At 36.2% G+C, this 15,754-nt stretch overlaps 2 long non-coding RNA genes across 2 annotated transcripts in view; one reads left to right on the top strand and one right to left on the bottom strand.

The window, feature by feature from the left end:
• Positions 1-15,490, bottom strand: part of LOC125254407 — a 62,684-nt gene extending 47,194 nt beyond the window's left edge. Inside the window, exon 1 of the long non-coding RNA XR_007181656.1 lies at positions 15,028-15,490. This is a non-coding gene — a long non-coding RNA (uncharacterized LOC125254407). The remainder of the gene's footprint in view (positions 1-15,027) is intronic.
• LOC125254406 lies at positions 1,314-3,768 on the top strand. Its single transcript, XR_007181655.1, has 4 exons — positions 1,314-1,754; positions 1,987-2,017; positions 2,264-2,345; positions 3,499-3,768. It is a non-coding gene; the product is annotated as an uncharacterized LOC125254406 (long non-coding RNA).
• Positions 15,491-15,754: the final 264 nt, after the last annotated feature.

Here is a 15,754-nt window from a genome sequence, read left to right as displayed (position 1 = left end):
AGCACAGATGGAGAAAAAAGATCATCAGGTATATCAGCGAGAGAGCGACTCACGACAACACTAATGGAAAGAATATGTGTGTTTGTTTGGTTGGTTGGTTTAATGTAGTACTATTTGCAGTTTGTGCGTCTCAGGTCCGGTTCTACGGGGGTTCTCAAATGAAAGAAAGAGCACAACTCAGTTGATACTGTATGGCTCGTCAAAACAGATACACAGTAAGCAATGTCAATGCAGACTTTTGAAATTCTATTCCAATTATTTGTAAAAGTAATAACTTACTCTACACTGCTATTCTTGTTAAGGTGGAGCCATTGCTTACACATTACATCTGCACTTCTCTAGAGCACCCTCACTAATTTAAGAAGCAGTTATTTGATTCTGGAACCGGGCCTGTATGTGGTATGATAATGTATGATAAAACATGAAAGATGTATACGTGTTTTTCTCATCACGTGGAGGGTATGAAGTGTGGGCACCCATCTTCGGACAGATGGGCTTAGGTTACCACAGACTTAAATTCAAATTCAAGAATCTTTATTCTGCAATCTTCATCTCCATTCTCAGCAGCAACCACAAACAGCAAACACAGCACTCTTTACTAATTCAAAAATTGTGGCCACAGGAAGCTTTACAACATGTTTTATGGCAGTGATATCAAATGCTCATCAGGTCTAAAAATATACAAAGACGGTGCACTCCTACTTCTTATGAATGGGAAGAAACTGCAACACAAAATATACATCCCGCCTTCTAAATAGAAGAGTCATCGCCAACTGGTAAAGTCATAGCAATCTGCATTGGCTTGTTTAACCTGAAAAGTTTTACACTATTTGAGCATAAGAAATAAAATTTATGGGACAGTTCATAAGATTTTGTTGGTGATTTCGTCAAGCAGTTTTTGAGATTTCAGGTTTCCCTCATTCAAACAGGTAGGACTTGGCCTTGGATGCCCAAAATAGCTGCCCAGAGGACGTTTACAAATATGGCCGCTGAGTAAACTCCTGGAAAGCGACTTTGTTGGCTCTCACCTGCTTTGTCACAGATTGCGACATGCCGTGTTTTGGGTGATGTACGCTTGAATGAGAAATGTGTGCCTTCACAGAGTGGATCGGGAAAAGATTCTCAGCCATTAATAATGTAAATTCTGTGCTGTACCTCACACAAAACTATTATATACCGCCAGAGAGGGCTGCAACACAACTAGTTTTGGTACCACTTTTGATATTTTTGCAATAAATAAATTATTGTGATTCCACTTGTCTGTCTGTTATGTTTTTCTTTCACTGTAAAACTTTACTGTAAATTTACAGGAAATTTCTAACAGTATTATACTGTATTTTCATAAAACAGTAACATGCTGTATATTTTACAGAATGTCTGTAAATATACAGTAGTTTTCTGTTTTCAGCCCGTTTCACTCGTAATACAGTATAATACTGTAGAAGCATTGCATTATGGGATTGATTTTTTTTTTTTTACTGCGCTCATTTCAAATTTCTAGGCCAGGCATACATTTTAGCTTCTTTCCCAACGCTTTTAGTGTTTCACGTCGACTCTTCAGGGTTTAATGTTATCATTAAACGATATTTGAGTGAATATAGTGTGGATTTTTAAGCTTTTGAAGCGTCAGTTTGCCTGAGACGCGGGATGACTGGACAGCTGCTGAGAAGACGGAGATGTTGTTTTCCGCCTGATTAATCAAAACGTTTGCCTGTGTCGAGAAGACGGATAAACAATTTTCGGCTGAGAATACGGTAAGTCAGTCTTTTCTGGAGCTTTTCCTTCGCGTTTCTATTTTGTCATGAATGGTTTGATCTTGAAATGTTAAACTTCTCACGAGCAAACGGTTAACGTTACTCTGTTCTCAGCGCTTCATGCAGTAACACTGATGTTTCATCTTATAGACAACCTTAGCATATGTTATTCTTACAACCTGATTTTTAAACTGTTTTGTTTATTTATTTATTTATTTTTCTCTCGTTTCAGGCTCAATCATCTGATGTGCTCCATTGTTTACGTAAGTGTTGTGCTTACTTTCAAGTGTATCATGTTTATGACAAAGAATTCAGTGAATAAACGATTTTATTTTGTCAATTATTTTAAGCAATATTTTAAGATGCATCTTTTCTGAAGTGTAACAGGAGACATTACTGAGATCATATGCTTAGCTGTGAGTCCTTGTGTTCACAAAAATGCTATGGTGAATGAATGCACAATATTCACTTCTCTCTCTTTCTCTCTCTCTTTGCTTTTCTGCTTTTAGGCTCTTTGACATATCCCCTAAACATGGCTCAAGAACCAGGATGGGGGGGAAATGACCTTCTGTGAAATATGGTTATGTTAATGTAAGTATTGCACCTAATTTCACGTGATGTAATCAGGTTTATGGCAAATAATGGACTACTTGCACTGAGGATTGTAACACACGTTTTTAAATAATACAACTTGCCTATTTATGCTTAGTGATCGATGCTGCAGTGTGTGTGAGACCTGATGAATAAGTTCAGGACAAACCTTCATTTATTTTTATTAAATATTTTAATCCCTATTTTTCATTGACAATCATTTCACTGTGTGTAATTCTTAGTATTCAAATTCTTAATATTCAAAGTATATTTGTCAGTCCGCTATCAGTGCGTTACTGTTTAAAGGGTTAGTTGACCAAAAAATGAAATTTCTGTCATTAATTACTCACTCTCATGTCGTTCCACACCTGTAAGACCTTCGCTCATCTTCAGAACACAAATTAAGATATTTTTGATGTGAGAGATTTCTGTCACATGTCGCAGAGACACATGGATTACTTTAACAATCTGTTTCCTACCATTCTTCACCTTGAATGTGTAAGTTGTGCTGCTGCCTATGGAAGAACAGAAAGCTCTCAGATTTCATCAAAAAATATCTCCATTTGTATTCCAAAGATTAACAAAGGTCTTACGGGTGTGGAACAACACGAGGACAAGAAATTAACAACAGTTTAATTTTTGGGTGAACTAACCCTTAAAGATGAATTTAAATATTTAACATTGCTAAATGTCTCGAGGCAGGTACCACTTATTTATTATACTATTTTAAAAGACTGGGATAAGAGCACCAACACACACAAGCTAAATTCAACAGGTATAAAATATGAGAAAAACAGTAAGAGAAAAACAGTTAATGAGAAGACGAGCACTGGACTGCAGCAGGTTAGTGCTGTATGGAGGGGAGCTGAATGCTTTTACCAGAAACTCCCGAGATGTAGTACGACGTACAACGCGGAAGCAGTTGTGCATATAGTCCATTCAATGAATAAACAATTTCATTGAATACAATTATAAGCACTATTTTTTTAGTTGCATCTTTTCTGAAGTGTTAATTGGACATTTTAACTCACTGCAATCAAATGCTTAGGCTGTTAGTCCTTATGTTCACAAAAATGCTATGGTGCATATATTCACAATATTCATTACTGTTTTCTCTCTCTCCTTTTTTTCTCTTTCTTTTCTGCTTTTTTAGGTACTTTGACATCAACCATGAACACGGCTCAAGAAACAAGAAGGGAAAGTGACTTCCAAGACTGGCAACACTGTGCAAAAAAGGAGCAGTACTGAAAAACTTGTAGGCCTACTATTTGTTTTTACTCCACATTTGAAAAAATGTTAAATGTAAATAAGATTGCTGTATTGTTCATTGATAACTGCTGAGTGCATTTAAAATGTTGACCTTTCAACATTGCAATTTTCTGCTTTTTTCCATAAAAAAAATAATAAAAGTTTTAAAACTCAAGAGTATTTTGCTTTCCATTTCCTTTGCCATAACATAACAAAAGTATATTTTTTAATTATTTAATGACAAATATAAGTGTAGTATGAAAAGCTGTATAAATGCAGTTAATAGCTGTAGATAAACAGTATAATGCTGTAAAAGTACATAATATTACAGCAGGATACTGTATTTGATAATTACAGCACTATACTGTAAATGTTGTTTACAGAAGTAGTACTGTAAAAATACAGTAAGTGGCTGGCAACCCAGCTGCCAGTATTTTACTGTAAATTTACAGCGAAAAGTTTTACAGTGTAACTCAACATATTTTTAAGAAATGGTTATGGGTAGGTTTAGAGATAGGAGTGGGCTTAGCGGCTCAAAATATCTTTTTAATGCTATATTGTTACTAAAAGTGTAATTTTCCTACACATTTCTGTCTATTAGGTTTTATATTTTCTTTTTACATCCTCTATAAAATGGTTATGTTTGGGGATATGGTTAAGGGATCTATAGTTAATCTATAAAATGGTAAAAGAGCAATAATACAAATATCTTAACGATATAAAAGTTTCGTAAATATTTTGGTTTTTTTAGCTTTAAATATGTAATAATGTTTCCATTTAAATGTTGTCAATATGTCCATATTGTACGTTTCAGCATCTATCCAAATGTAGAAAAATGTACGTTTTGCACCTAAAAATGTATTGATACCTACGTATTAACAGTGAGACCAGGCTGTTCAATGCTACAATATTTGGAATTTAAAGAGGAATTTTGTAAAGACTTTTCACTGATTTACTCATTTCATTATCTTAGGCCATTGAGGGCATTTCAAGTGATCAATTGCTCAAATATTCTAATGCTGTCACTTTTTTCACGCATTTTGAAACAAAGACTTACATAGCACTGCATTTGAATGCTTTAAGTCTTAACATTAAAATCTCCCGTTCGTCCTTTGCGCTCTTATTAGGTTGCAGCACTTCATCCCTTGCTGCGTACCAACGGACACCGAATTTACATGTCCATACAATTTATGACATAAAAATCAAATCACTGAGCTAAAGCTGAAAGGTCTGCAGGAGCTACCATAAAGGGACTTTGAACCTTTATACAAACTACCTGTATAAAATTGCTGAAAAGGGCAACATGGTAGGAGAATAGTGGGAAAATCTTATCACATTGCTCTGAAACCACCATGGAAGGAGGTAGAAAGGATCTAGAGTAGAATGAGGAAAAAGGCAGAAATCGGCTCCCTCCATGGCTCAACTCTCCTCCTCTCTTTGACATGCCACAGTAGGGTTCCTTTATCAGATCTAACAGATGACTAATCTGCTAATAGTCATCATGTGTGTGTGAGTGTGTGTGTGTTTGAGAGGAAGAGACAGCAAGAGGGCACAGAGGAGCATCTCTTTGAGTTTGTGGTTCTGTGTATTTAATCCAATGCCCTTCGTGCCATTACTCACTTTCTGTCCCAGGAGCACAGAATCTTTTTCCATATATTACAAAGGAAAACACAGGACACTCACTCTCACACCAGCCTGAGGAGAGAAAATCCCAGGAGAAAAGACAAAAATGGTTGAAAATGGGTAATACTCTCATTTGTGACGTTTCCTGAGTTAGGGTAAAAGACTGCAAGTCTATTTGGATGGTTATTGTTTTACATGGGGATATTGCACAAACATTTAAAATCATCAACATTTACGGGTGCTAATCAGTGATTTTGTGGTCATCAGATTGGATTCTTTCTTCTTCTTTTTTTTGGATAAAAAAAAAAAAAATGTGGCTGATTGGTAATTTAATTCCCTTCCAAATCAACATTTCTGAGTTTACTGGTAGGAATAGGGCCAAAAATAATTTTGGAGATCTTTTAACCAGTGTTAAGTGCCAAAATATTTGACACTGCAAACTGCCCCACAATTTGCACTTTGTATTAATTCCACCAAAGGTCAAAAGTCACCAAAAGTAAAAATACGCTAAGGGGTAATAATGTAAAAGTGATTTTTGCACTGTTATTTACAACAGGATCTGCATTTTTTTTTTTTTTTTTTTAAACTTTGTGCATCAAAACCACCCCTTCCTGGTAAAAAATTAAGTTGATTTTCATAAGTCAATGACAGCTGAATGTAATATTTTTGACAAGCCAAACATGTCCATCTCTGAGTAACATGTAATTTATTTAAGCCACAAAATAAACTGCACTTTCAAGTGACCAATTGCTCAAATATTCTAATCCTGTATAACACAATGGAAGCAAAAAAGTGACTTTGAAACAAAGACTTGTATAGTACTGCAATGGACCCTTTGCTAAGCCCCGCCCTCCTTAGGTACTGTTGCTACCCCTGTCAAGCTTTCGCGTCTGGCAAGTCATTTACAGTATGTATGCACCGGTGTCAGACATTTTCAAGAAGATAATTAGTCATTTTTGGCGAACAGGTGAAATATCTGAGAGAGCAAGACAAAAGGGACTGCAGTATGCATTCAAGGGATATATTCACGACATAATATGCAACCGATTAGAAAATAATTTGATCAAAATTGAAGCTTTGCAGACCACTTTGCAATGATAACATTCTCCCACTTATATTTTTAGCACGCCAGGCTAACGTAACTCCGTCTTGCCTTTAATCATTTTATTTCACGTTCAAATATATGCATTATGAACAAAGAACCGTCATTATTTCCAAGCAATGATGTGCTGAGTTAGCTAGCTAGCTAACCTACCCATCAGATTGTCCTACCTGGGCTTACTGCATATGCATACATCAATATTACATCATTGTTGTCATGATAAATAACACAAAATTACTGTATATGCATTATTATAAGGGTAGGTTTAGTGTTGGGGTAGGTGTAGATGTTAATAAAGCCACAGACCACGTTAATATCACACTGGAAGCACAATCTGAAAGGTAACGTTAGCATTTTTTTTAATTTTGCTAACGTTACCTACTGTTTCAATGGGAGGTAGCAAAATCTGACAGGGTAGCACAAATTGTCAGAAGACCGGCATTTCTACCCTTGAGTTTTAGGTTTCGGGAAGGGAAAAAAATTCCACCACCCCGTCCAAACTTTTAGGATACCGGGTATCAGGTTAAGACAATCCATAAGCACAACGCTTCGGCATGTTCCCTCACTAGAAAGCTTGACAGACCTCCCGCGCCTAGTAACGGTTGCTAAACCACGATTGGCCTGTGGTGGTTTTCGGGCATGGCTTAGCGAAGGGTCAACTGAATGCCTTAAGTCCGTCTCTGAGTAACATGTAATTTATTTAAGCCACGAAATAAACTGCATTCTGTAAAATAAGTATAATGAACTATGCAAAAAGCATACGTCTCCAGCATGTTCTATAATTACCAAAAAAATCAAACTTTGTTCACTCCTTTTTAATAACGTGCACGTTATCATGTCCGTCAAAAACTTAGGCTGGCGGTCGGTTGGAATATTAGAACTAAAAACATCGACATAACACACTCATGGGCATCAATCCCTTCACTAAATACTGCCGGCTAAGAAATAAAGTATTATTATCTTATGATCCATCGGTTTTCAAATCCACATAATTTGAATATCACAACATCGATATCTGTCAAAAAAATAACATGCACGATGCACTGTAGTATTTACAAGAAGCAGAGGTCCAGCGAGTACACGCATTTCCATAAAAACACACAGTACCGGGTGTTTTAAATGAGTCAATGATGACAAGAATTAGTTTAATTTCAGTTTTCAAGTTTGAATAGGTATAACACTTCTACCATAGGGGACCTCTCTCATCACAGGACCCAGGACAATGTTGTCTCCCTTATTTGACAAAACTATTAGCAATTCTTACTTGATAATAGTCAACAGACTATTATGAAAGATGTTCCTGTTGTTCCTGATGCACTGTGACATATTAAGAGACCCCTCCCGAAACGTCTTCCATGGTCACACTGGCTTCACAAACACAAGCTATTACTGTGGATGGAGCTTCCGCACAATACAGCTCATAATGGCCAGTGCCAAGGACTGAGGTGGCCTGAAAAAAAAGGTAAGGAAGAGAGAACATGTGGCGAGGTGACACAAAGAAGAATGCCACGTATAGATGTCAGCCCCTCCCTCGCTCCCCCTCTCAGTCTTTCAGATCTCCATCCCCCTGTCTCTTGGTGGAAAAGGTTACTAAATGTCACTAAGGAAGTTTTCATCATCTTCAATGGCTGCGGGGACCAAAGTATGTGAGAGATGGAACGGATTGTACTGGCACGTGTGAGAATGGAGAAGTCAGTGTCACTGCAACTAGACAGCTAATGCCCAGGACCCTCTGTTCAAAGGCACAAGGGGGGGAAAGAAATCAGTTATCTGAGGGTCAGACTGTGCACAGCTGAAGAAGAGCACATCCAGGGCTCTGGGATCTCATAATGGAACATGGTCCCTCCACACACAAGCTTTGTATAGGGACACTAAAACAAACAACATCCATTATGATTGCAGATGCACAAATATTACAACTACTAAGCTGTTCAAATTTCATTATATACCCAATAAATTACCAAAAATAAAATTCCATAATATTGTATTAAAGGATTAGTTCACTTTAAAATGAAAATTAGCCCAAGCTTTACTCGCCCTCAAGCCATCCTAGGTGTATATGACTTTCTTCTTTCTGATTAACACAATCGAAGTTATATTAATAAATATCCTGACGCATCCAAGATTCATAATGGTGGTGAACGGGAATAAGTATAAAGCTCAAGAAAGTACCTCCATCCATTATAAACATACTCCACACAGGCTCCGGGGGGTTAATAAAGTTAGAGTTTGTGTAAGAAAAATATCCATATTTAGTTATAAAGTAAAATATCTAGCTTCCGCCAGACTGTCTTCCGTATTCAACTTAGGAAGAAAGTGTAACTGCGAGAGGCGTTGAATACTTGTTAAAGGGTTAGTTCACTCAAAAATGAAAATAATGTCATTTATTACTCCACCTCATGTCATTCTACACCCGCAAGACCTTTGTTCAACTTCGGAACACAAATTGAGATATTTTTGATGAAATCCGATGGCTCAATGAGGCCTCCATAGACAGCAAGTTAATTTCCACTTTCAGTGCCCAAAAAGGTACTAAAAACATATTTAAAACAGTTTATGTGAGTACAGTGGTTCTACCTTAATATTATAAAGCGACAAGAATACTTTTTGTGCACCAAAAAAACAGAATAACAACTTTTCAACAATATCTAGTGATGGCCGATTTCAAAACACTGCTTCAAAGCTTTACGAATCTTTTGTTAATCAGAAAGAAGAAAGTCATATACACCTAGGATGGCTTGAGGGCGAGTAAAGCCTGGGGTAATTTTCATTTTAAAGTGAACTAATCCTTTAATAAAAAAATAAAACACATTACAAATTAAAAAAACAAATCAGTCTTTGTTTTTTTAATCAGAAAAAAAAGTGTAAAATTAAATATCTTAAATAAATCAAATATTTTCCAATACAAAATATAATTAAAAAACAAATCCCTACACATTGGTCGATAGCCATGCATCCCTAATCATCACGATTGAGCTTTCAGAATAGCATAATTTGCTTGAATGCAGTTCATCTGCAATTAAAGCAATAGAGAATTAAATTCACTTCAAATGACTGCATCAGATCGTAACCCTCTTGAAACAACGAGAAACATTACGTTTGAGCCCCACTTTCCTCTTATCCGCCCCTCTGCGCTGCTTTCTGTGGCATAATTAGGACTTATCTAAAATACTTAGGCAGTCATACAATTATTCTCCTCTCTCCACATAAATTTCCCTCCCTCCATGGTCCTGCATCCATATTTGATGACTTGTAGATTTGCAGCCCTTTATAGTAATGACAAACTTGAGCCTGGTGACAGTTTAAGGGCTGCTAAAGAGCTCTTAGAAAAGCGTTGGGAAATAAATGTAATATTCCATGCATTGTGTTTTCGCTCCAGTCAAAACCAAGTCATTCCTCCCAATTATGGCACCACTCAGCCAGATCGTGCTCTCTGAAACCACACTCCCTTTCTTATTCTCATAAACTAATTCTGACATCTATAGACAGACAATTCGAAAAGAAAAAAAAAACCTACAATGCAGCACAGAGCAAATAACAATGTATTTTCTGAAATGCTGATGTATGATAACACACTTTTGTTTCTTAAATGTGGTAGACGACAGACTAGGTGTAGGCACTCAAAATGCGCTTAATTTGATTAAAGAGATAATTGCATTTTTTGTTTGTAAACAGAAAACACATTAACCTGCTGAAGTGAGTACAACAGGACTTGTATAAACATGTTGTAGCTAAATGAAGCACACATAAACTAATTATGAGCATGATTAAAACCTCTCTCTTTCTTTCTCTCTCTCTCAGTTTAAGCACGCCTGCGTTGTTAATGGGAAGGGGATTAATTTGCACAATGATATCATTCGCAGAGATAATTTGTGACACTAACATTCAATTGTTCCCCATTAACGTAATAGGCCTTCTCGCCCACAAGTTGCAGAAGGCAAAAATAAAACACTGAGAAACACTGAACAACTAAACATCACTCAGACTAGTGAAAAAATGAAAATCCGAATCCCTCCTGAGATAACATAACATGACATAACATTTAAAATTGCTGTCTGTTCAAAAGTATGCAGCGGCAAGACAAAAAAGGACGTATTTTCTAAATAATTAAAGACATAAGCGAACACCCAAGCACATTTTCTACCACAGGTCTCCAACTGATCATCTGACTGACATTGGAGAGCAGTTAACACGTGTGGTGACATATTGTCTGGCTTTAAAAGGTGACAATCTGCTGAAACATCAGTTCCCCACATTTTAAATATTTAAAGTGTTTTGGTGTTTGGTCATTTGGCAATATCATCAATATCCCTGCAGTTCACAATCTTATTTCCCCATGGAAAAATGTGGGAAAAGAATTAATCTCCAAATTCACTTCAAGCCATTAACCACATAATTTGTCATGAAACATTTCAAATGCATCCAACCCAGAAAATGTGTCTATATTTTATGACTCAATTGCCTTTGATCATTCATGCCCAATAAACGAAAGAGCAAAATCTCAGTAGCCTATGCAGAAATAAGCTAGAGCTTGTTGACAATGAATATTTCAGATAAATTTCAGATAACCTCAGTTATATTGCTATCCATTTATTTCACAATGTTATTCACTAGCATTTTTTTTTTTTAAATGTAACCTTTAAAAGCCCCCATGAATTCACCTGAACACATACATTTATTTGTATAGCGCTTTTCACAATACATATAACAACATAATAAATTTCGAGCAACTACATAATGTACATATCTCCTTACCTTAGCCCGATTCACAACGGTAAGCTTGTAAATAATGTTTTCTAATTTGAGTGGTACTGGTAGGTTTGCGTGGGAAATATGAGTTTGCCTTTGCGTCATTACGTCATGTCTATATACATAAAGAATTTATCATTTTGATGGCGGATTGTAATCCAGAAAGGTCCAATTGACAATTATCAGTTATGGAGATTCACCCGTAGTCAAAAGCAAAAGACTTTGTATGCTAAAACACACTAAATACACGCAATGCTGATGCTGTTAACATTAACAATTTGACAACCAAGTATAACAATAATAATAATTTGCATGGTTTGATGTGATATGAGCTAAGAAATCATTCGATTTAATCACCATTGGTAGCGCAATTTATTGTAATGCTGTTTTTTTCTCAGTTGGTCAGAACAAAAGTGGCAGACATGTTACTTACATGTTCAGATGACATTTTCCGGTGAAAATTCTTATTTTGGTCATACTTCCAAGACTACAATCTGTGATTCTAAGTACAATATCCACACCGATGTGGTCACTGACAGCCACACATTCTCCTCAAAAGGAGAATTCATCCGAGGAGCCGTGCCAATGCACAACCCACATAAATAATAGTTCTGAAAATAACTGCAATTTCAGGTTTTAAAAAGAGATGGCGACAAAGAGGCAAAACTTACGGACTGCAGCTTTAAGTAAAAAATATCGAATGTTATATAATTATGAACCATTTTTAGTCACAGTTATGAACCATGATTTGCAATTTGCTAGTTGACAGGGGGTATTAAGGCGTGGTACATTTTTATTCTGAGCATTTAATTGGACAAAAAACTGTGTTGTTCAGGAAAAGCCATCACTAAATTTTCAAATTTTAAATGTGTTTATCTGCCAAAGTGAATTTAATCAATATTTAGGTGTACACTATAGTCTCAAAGCTAATTTAATCAACCACAAAAAAAGCTAATTGAATCCAAAAAAAAAAATTAAAAAAAAATACTGAGATTTGGGAACCTCAGTTGATTGGTGGATCTCACAATGGGTTTCGCTGGATCGTAAGACACATAATACAATATAGTTAGCGTTACAACATCATAACCTGACACAAAAGCTTGTGTTTTCTGCTTTTTGCACAACAGTAAATTTGCATTAAGTAATTAACTCCAAAATTATCAGTGAGAAAGCGACCCGACCTGTTTTTGTTTGATTAGTGATATATTTGCAGTTTGTGTGTTTCTCTTCATGAGGCATGAATAACTTTTGTTCAGAAACATTAACACTGATAGACTCAACAACAACTACACACTTTCAATCTTTCACACAAGTGAAATAAAGCAGGGAGAAACAGAAAATCCTGGAATACATAGCTTGACAAATGTCAAGATGAGATGTAGATTTGAGATTAAACTAAAAGGTGATTTAGCTCACAAGAGAACACTTCTAAGGCAAAAATGTCTCTTTTAAATAGTTTTTTGTCACTCGTTGAGATATATTCATGATTTGAGGATGATTTACCACCCCACAAGGAAGGTACATTTCTACAGTCTCTATCTGTTATGGGATGTAAGCCTACTGGGTCTCCTTTTTTTAACCAAGCTCGATTATTGGTCTGAAATATTCAAACACCACTTGTCTGGATAAATAACACCGTAGCATCAAATTAGAAGCAAAATACCCTGCACAGCATCAAGCACTCATAAAGCGAGCCACCTGCAGCAGATGTTGATGATGCTGCATAATTATGAGCGTTGGTGTGACGTGAGCGCATAACCCCGATAAAGCAGATAAAATGATGTCAATATCTCTGTCACTCGCTCCTAAAACACAAATCAAATTCAGCAGGCGGTTCATTTAATTTCAGAGGCCGTTATAATTACTCCACTCCTGTTCGAGCATCACAGTTAAAGCAAACATCAGTTAAAGTAAACATTCCTAATATGGTTCCTCATATGGCAATTAAAATTCAATCTGCAGTGTCTCATCGCTTTCCCTTTTAATTGCTGCTCTCTCTCACCTCTCTTTTTGCCATAGCATTTAAAGAAATAACTACCACTGAGTTGTCCTCTAATTGCTTGTCACTGGGCATGGTATTGGGAGCTATATTCTGAAATTGGCAAGGTTTACAAACATTGGGCCTGAAGACGTTGTTCTTTGCCAAGAGCAGATAAAGAATAATTTTGTGTCTGACAGAGAAGGATACAGATTACGCTCTGCTCCTTTATTCAATTGTCATGGCCTTCACTTAGCTTGTGAGCTATATGAATTTGTTTTCAAAAATTATGATATGGGCCACCACAGTGCAAGGAAACTTTAAACTTGACTATGTTTACAAGCGATTAAGGCAGTACTGCAATAAATTTAAACAGAATGCGTGTTCATTAAGCATAAGCACAGTAAAATATCTGGGATACTGTTTTAATAGCATTATTTAGGAATGCATAGGCTACACTTTTTAAAATAACTTTTCCCACTTTGACTAAAATTGTGTTTTTAATTTGTGTGTGTGTGTGTGTGTGTGTGTGTGTGTTTGTGACATATCAGGACACAAATTTGTATAATGACATGGGTATGACAAGGTGAGGGTGACTTATGAGGACATTACCCCATGTCCCCATTTTTCAAAAGGCTTATAAATCATACAGAATCTCATATGAATTTTTTTGAGAAAGTAAAAATGTGCACAATTTGCTGTGATGGGTAGGTTTAGGTGTAGGGTTGGTGTAGGGCAATAGAAAATAAGGTTTTACAGAATAAAAACTATTACGCCTATAGAATATGCCCACAATTCACAAACACTGTGTGTGTGCACTGTAAAACCCAATAAGTTCAGAATACTCAAAACATTTGAGGAAATTTATTACCTCAATTACCTTATTATTTATAAGTAAACTAACTCATTTTTTTAAAGTTGGTAGAACTTAAAATTTTTGTGACAAGTGGGGTGGGGCTGAGAGCCATGGAAGCGGATCAAGGCCAGTGTGGTGCACAGGTGTCTCTCACTAACAATCCCATCACCGCATCCCTTTCCCAACTCATCATAATGTTAATTACATACAGTTAATTTACATAAACATTACATTCAGATCTTGGATAAATGTTACATTGCAAATAACACATGCTATTATAACTATCAGAGAGACTGTCATTACATACTTGCATATATGTAATCAAACAACAAATTTGGTCTTAAATGTTTTGCAGCACATCCTCAACCTAACCACAGGCTCTTCACCACAGTGGTAACCCTACAAAACTAACGTAACAGAACCCCCCTGAATCCCAACATAACGCAACATTAAACATTAACTTATATCTCCATATGTTAATCTTGTGTGTAAAACACACAAAATAACACTTAATTTCAACAGTTATTTATATGGTCTGACTGGGAATTAGAAATCTGCTGCAGCTCAACTGAATCATATTAAGTTCGGCTTACTACAATGAAATTTTGAGTTCATGCAACTTTTTCCTATTAAGTACAATGAACTTTCATTATTATTTGAGTGAAACAGACTCATTTAATTTAATTAATTTCAGTGTTTGGTTTTACAGTGTGTGTGTGTGTGTGTGTGTGTGTGTGTGTGTGTGTGTACGGGTTTCAGCAGAAAAAAACAAGGCTTGAATTAAAATTGTGTCATACGTTGCAACACAAGTCAAACAAAATGGCCGCCAATCACAATCACATTTCTTTTCGAATAATTTAAGTAGTGGCAAACGGCTTTTAAGCAGGTTTGGGAAGGTTTAACACATAAACATTTTATCAAACCTAATTTCTTGTCAATTAGTAATAATAGAACTGATTGTTTAGGCTATATGTAACGTTACCAATGCCATCGTTGTGCCGCACGGTGTATTTGAGTGCATTCTTGCACCCTTGCACTTTAACAAAACTCCACCATCTTTTTTCTCTCTTCATGTAAGTGTAACCACCTCAATCTTCCCCGAAATCAATCTTAAACAGAAACTCACTTGCAGGAGAGACACCATATGGCTGTTTTTCGTCGTTATGGGCCGCTCCCACATCGCCGTAGTGAGCGAAGGCCGAAGACTCCGGTAATCTAGTCAGAGCAGGAGAGATGGATGACGCGCCTTACTCCAGTCAACCAAGCTCGCGCCCAGAGAGCCACCTGGCTGGCACGTGCCATATTCTGTGTGCATTTCGCGCGGCCTTTAAGCTACTCCACACTTTAACACCAAGCCAACATAAATCAAGATGATTGACTTCACATCCCGTCTGATGACTTTTATGGCTGATTTAACAGTCTAATAAATGTTGGTCAGTAATATAAGTTCAGCATAGCGCATCTTACCCAGATAAAGAACATGTTTTTGCACTGACAAACTAAGTAACTGTCTTACCAATATACATCTTATACTGTATCATATTTGATATCTTAATTTCTAAGGCCTCTAAATGATCAAAACCTTGCTGAAAAATGTATACACAATCTTCTTGCCCCTGCCCTCCAATTTATCATCATACTATTTTAGAAAGTAAAATGTTTTTATAGTAGCTATAATTCTAAAAATGTGGTGTCTTGGTGTCTTTTTGCTGTGAAATCTTTAATGATTGAACGAGTAATAAGTAAACGTAAAAATAACTTGTATTTAATATTTCAAGATGAACATTTACAGGACCGAAGCAACTTAGCTTTACTATTATTATCCATACATTATTTTTAGAAAAAATTAAAAA

The sequence above is a fragment of the Megalobrama amblycephala genome, linkage group LG19 (assembly GCF_018812025.1).
Source record: "Megalobrama amblycephala isolate DHTTF-2021 linkage group LG19, ASM1881202v1, whole genome shotgun sequence".
Taxonomy (NCBI): domain Eukaryota; kingdom Metazoa; phylum Chordata; class Actinopteri; order Cypriniformes; family Xenocyprididae; genus Megalobrama; species Megalobrama amblycephala.
This window is presented reverse-complemented; position numbering and strand designations above follow the sequence as displayed.